A 5,900-nucleotide genomic window follows, 5' to 3' on the forward strand; every position below is an offset into this window, starting at 1 on the left:
AGTGCTCTGCGGGTACACTACAGGGCTCAGAAGAGAAGGAGCGCCATTAGGCTTTTGGATAGAGAATTTGGCTGGAATTGAAGTCGGTGGCCATGTGCATTTACAAAACCCCCATGGTGCCAGAACAGTGAACCCCCCCACATGTGACCCCATTTCGGAAACTACACACCTCACGGAATGTAACAAGGGGTGCAGTGAGCATTTAAACCCCACTTGCGTTTGACAGATTTTTGGAACAGTGGGCTGTGCAAATGAAAAATAAAATTTTTCTTTTTTACAGACCACTGTTCAAGAAATCTCTGAGGCACCTTTGCTCACTGTACTCCTTGTTACATTCTGTGAGGGGTGTAGTTTTCGAAATGGGGTCACATGTAGGATTTGTTTTTTTTGCGTTTATGTCAGAACCTCTGGTACGATCAGCCACACCTGTGCAAATCCCCAATTTAGACCTCGAATGCATATAGTGCGCTCTCAATCTTGAGAAATGTTGTCTGCCCCCAGAGCAATTTACGCCCACATATGAGGTATTTCTGTACTCGGGAGAAATTGGGTTACTTATTTTGTAGGGCTTTTTCTCCTTTTACCACTTGTAAAAAATGAAAAAATTGGGGCTACATCAGCATGTTCGTTTAAAAAACAATATTTTAACGAACATGCTGATGTAGCCCCAATTTTTTCATTTGTAGAAGTGGTAAAAGGAGAAAAAGCCCCATAAAATAAGTAACACAGATTCTCTTAACTACAGAAATACCCCATATGTGACCCTAAACTGTTGGCTTGAAATACGACAGGGCTCCAAAGTGAGAGAGCGCCATGCGCATTTGAGGCCTAAATGAATGATTTACATAAGGGCGGCTGAGGCGATGTTTAGACGGTGGAATGTCCGGACGGAAAATTTCTGTGCATACTTTCTACAGACAGCGGAGTGCTATGAGTGCTGGAAATTGCCCTGTCTCATAGATGGCAATACACTTCTGTGTGGACTCCGCAGAAAGAATAGACATGTCTATGCTTACTGCGGACTCTGGGATTGCCCTGCGGCGCCGCTTTCATCATTACTGGATGATGACGAGGGGGAGGAGAAAGCAATGTGTTTTTCCTCTCCCTCACTGTCGGTTACGGTGTAGGAGGCAAGTGCATGGCATATGACTCCTTCACCGAAAAGCCTTCGGGGTATTTATATTTGATTGGGGGGTGGGGTGCAAGTGTGTAAATGTGTTGTGTTTTCACTTTATTTAGATATGCAGTGTAGTGCTTTTTAAGTTTACTGGCCGTTTTTTTTTGCAGTGCAGGTTTTTTTTCTTTCCTGCACTTTTTGGGGAGCATTTGCGGTCCATGCCACCAGCGACTGTTCTGCACTTTGTGGCCAGACCATACCCCGTGTGCAGATTGTCCTGATAGCTGATCAGTGGCAGACATTCTGAAAATAGTGGGCACTGGTGGAAAATACTGGCAATATGGGGGATAATTACTATTGTGTTTATGCCGTGCTTATGCATCTTTGGGGGGCAGTGTGTTAATACATTCCATGTCAAGGCAACCTTTTCATTGTGGCTGGAGACAGCAAAGGTGCCATATTTATTAAAGCTGTGCACTTTTATAGTAAATTTGTCATAGCAGAAATGGATGTCCAGCGCTTGGTGCAGTAAAACCAGGTACTTTATTGTAGGATCATCGGATCCAAACATCAGGACAATCACTTTGACTGATGCGGTACAGGGATGGTGAGGCAGCAGTGAAGATCGCCGTAAAGTGATCTTCACTGCTGCTTCTAGGAGTTTCAAAACTACAACTCCCAGCATGCCCAGACAGCATTTGGCTGTCTGGGCATGCTGGGAGTTGTAGTTTTGCAACATCTGGAGGGCCACAGTTTGGAGACCACTGGCCCTTCAGATGTTGCAGAACTACAACTCCCAGCATGCCTGGACAGTCTCGGTATGCTGGGAGTTGTAGTTTTGCAACATCTGGAAGGGCACTGTTTGGAGACTACTGTACATTGGAGGCCAAACTGTAGCGCTCCAGATGTCAATTCAAAGCATGCCGGGACTGTCCAGGCATGCTGGGAGTTGTAGTTCAGCAGCATCTGGCCCTTCAGATGTTGCCAAACTACAACCCCCAGCATGCCTGGGCAGTCTGGGCATGCTTGGAGTTGAAGTTTTGCAACATGTAGAGGGCTACAGTTTGGAGACCACTACACAGTGGTCTCCAAACTGTTCTCCTCCAGTTGTTGCATAACTACAACTCCATGCCATTCAGCTGTCTGGGCATGCTGGGAGTTGTAGTATTGCAACAACTGGAGGCACACTGGTTGGGAAACATTGTCTGTTTCCTAACTCAGTGGTTCCCAACCTGTGTACCTCCTGCTGTTGCAAAACTGTAACTCACAGCATGCACTGACAGACCATGCATGCTGGGAGTTGTAGTTTTGCCCCCCCCCTTCCCCATCTGAATGTATAGGGTACATTCACATGGGCAGGGGTTTACAGCAAGTTTACCGCTTCAAGTTTGAGATGCGGCAAATTTTCCGCTGCAGCGGGAAACCTACTGTAAACCCCCGCCCGTGTGAATGTACCCTAAAAACACTACACTACACTAACCCCTAAATAAAAAGTTAAACACTACATATACACACCCTTAGACTGTCACCCCCCCCCCCCCCCCACACACACACAATAAAAATGTAAATGTCTTGTACGTCAGCTTTTCCAAAACGGAGCCTCCAGCTGCTGGAAAATAACAATTCCCAGTATTAACGGAAAGCATTTTACTGTCCAGGCATGTTGGGAGTTTTGCAACAGCTGGAGGCACCCTGTTTGGGGAAAACTGACATACAGTATTTTTGGCGGAGGAGGCAAGTGTAACGCTTGTATCCGGGTACAACCCTATGAATTCGCTCTCCAAAATACCATTGTCGCTGTTTCCCTTCTGAGCCCTCTAGTGCGCCCACAAAGCACTTTACATCCACGTATGAGGTATCTCCTTACTCGAGAGAAATTGGGTTACAAATTTTGGGGGTCTTTTTCTCCTTTTTACCCCTTGTAAAAATAAAAAATATGGGTCTACAAGAACATGTTAGTGTAAAAAATTTGCTGCTATTCCTGTGAAACACCTATTTACTTTAAAAATTGCTGCTATACTTTGAAGTCCTCTGATGTCTTCAAAAAGTTAAAACATGTCAACTTTATGATGCCAACATAAAGTAGATATATTGTATATGTGAATCCAGGGGCATAGCTAGAAACCACAGGGCCCTGGTGCGAAAAATTGCCCTGGGCCCCCCTACCACCTGACGACCCTCTTCCCCAATCCTGGACGACCCCTTACTCGGTTGCACGAAGATATCAGTGACTACGGCACTGATGGCACACAGTCAGGGGAATACACAACTATATAAGTGACTAACAGGCAGGGCCAGACAGACAAAACAGGCATTGAAGAATAAGAAGCCCATTTTTCTGGTGGGGGTCCAACTGCTGGGACCCTTACCAATCACCCAATCAGCTGTTGTAAAGCTATAACTCCCATCATGTCTGGAGAGCCTCAGACATTATTATAGGAGTTGTAGCTTTTCAACAGCTGGAGAGCCATAGATTAGGGTACAAGTGACTCCAGCTCTGATGGGACAGTCAGGAGAATACACAATGATATCAGTGACCTGAGTGACGTCTTCTCTGTTATCTTTTCTTCTCCATCTGGTCCAGACGTCAGGACGTCTTCTAGCTCCATCTTCTCTGCAGAGTCTGACGCCCGGACATCATAGGCTCCTCACTTTGTCAGTAGATCCTCATCCTCTGTATAAGGACAATAATCATTATTATTCTGCTAAATACTGTACCCCCTGAATATAAAACTACCATCCAGTGTGTCCCTGAATATAATGCTACCACACACTGTGCCCCTGAATATAATACTGCCACACACTGTACCCACTGAATATAGTCCTGCCACACACTGTACCAACTGAATATAAACCCTCAAAAATAACCATGCTATACGCTGTACCCTCCCACACATCATACATACATACATCTTGCTTACACACATCTATCATTCATACACACAATATTCATACAGTCATCATACATACAGTACATACACGCATCATTCATACACACGCCACCTCCGGACCCCCCCAACACATGCATAATACATACATACACACACACATCTTACATACACATACATCGTACATACACCCGCTGCCTCCAGATTCCTCTGCATAATTCATCTCTACACATCATATATACATCCTTCTAGTTTACACACATCTCCACACATCATACATATACATCTTGCTTACAGACATCTATCATTTATACACACACATCATTCACACATCATACATACAGTACACATACACCATTCATTCATACGCTGCCTCTGGACCCCCCACACATGCATAATACATACACATACATAAACACATATCATACATACACCCGCCGCCTCCAGATCCTCCAACATAATACATGTCCACACATCATACATATATCCTTCTAGCTTACACACATGATACATACATATATCTTGCTTACACAACATCTATCATTCATACATACAGTACATACACACACATCATTCATACACACGCTGCCTCCAGAGCCCAAATCCCCCCCCCCCCTCCTCTGGACCCCAAATCTCATATCACCCCCCCCAACCCTCTGGACCCCAAATCTCATATCACCCCCCCTCAGATTAGACACCCCCCTCAGTAGTCAGGTAGTCTCCTCAGATTAAACTCCCTCCCCAGTAGTCAGGTAGTCCCCTCAGATTTTTATTTTATTTTTTTTAAACAAATTTTATTTCAATTTTGCATAAATTAACACAGCAAAACCAACAAGTAGAAAAGATTAGGAAGAAGTTACAAAAAAAAATAGATACATGTAGTCAGAGGAGTCTGCCGCTTCGGGTTCTTCCCCTCAGATTTTTATATTAGACCCCCCTCCCCTCCAGTAGACAGTCCCCTTCACTTACCATGTGGCTGCAGCCAGCAGTGCACCAAATTTAATCGAGGAAGATGCTGCTGCTGTAGGAGTCGGAGGCAAAAGCTAAAGTTGTACCGCCTCTGGCTTTCATTCATTGCTCCGACTCGGTGTCCCCGGCCCATTCGCATTGGAGTTGAGATACCTTACGCAGCTGGGCAGATGACGAGCGGTGTGCGGCCATACAGAAACGGCGGCCGCGTAATGATGTAGAGTGTAGTGACGCACCCTTGCTGTGATTTTGGGAACGTCATAACGCGGCCACCGTATCTGTACCGTATCTGCACGGTCGCGCACCGCTCGTAAGCTGGGGGAGGAGCCTCTGCACAGTAGTGAAAGGTATTTCATGCTCTGATGCAAACGGACTGGGGACGCCAGGTCGGCACAATGAATGAGAGCCGGAGGCAGAGCGACTTGCAGCGGCGGGCCCGAGCGACTTTCTGGCAGCGGCGGGCCCGGGACCTGTTGCTGCAGCATAGTATAGCATTGCGACCCTTGCGACCTCTATAGCTACGTGAATGAATATATAATTTATTTGGAATGTCCATTTTCCTTGTAAGCAGAGAGCTTCAAAGTTATAAAAATGTTAAATTTTCGAAATTTTCATGACATTTTTACATTTTTCACCAAGAAATTATGCAAGAATGGACAAATATTTAACAAGTAGAATATGTCACGAAAAAAACACTCTAGGAATCAAATTCAAAAGTAAAAGCATATCAGAGTAATTAATGCTTAAAGTGACAGTGGTCAGAATTGCAAAAAAAATGCTCTGGTCCTTAGGGTCAAAATGGGCTCGGTCCCCAAGAGGTTAAAGAATTAAAAAAGTAGTTTTGCCATAGCTGTAATGCAATACCCTGACCTTTTATCTCTCCACCAGTTGCCTATAGCAACCAGTGAAAAAAAAAATAATGGACC

Source organism: Hyla sarda, chromosome 12, assembly GCF_029499605.1.
Source record: "Hyla sarda isolate aHylSar1 chromosome 12, aHylSar1.hap1, whole genome shotgun sequence".
In the NCBI taxonomy this organism is placed as follows: Eukaryota; Metazoa; Chordata; class Amphibia; order Anura; family Hylidae; genus Hyla; species Hyla sarda.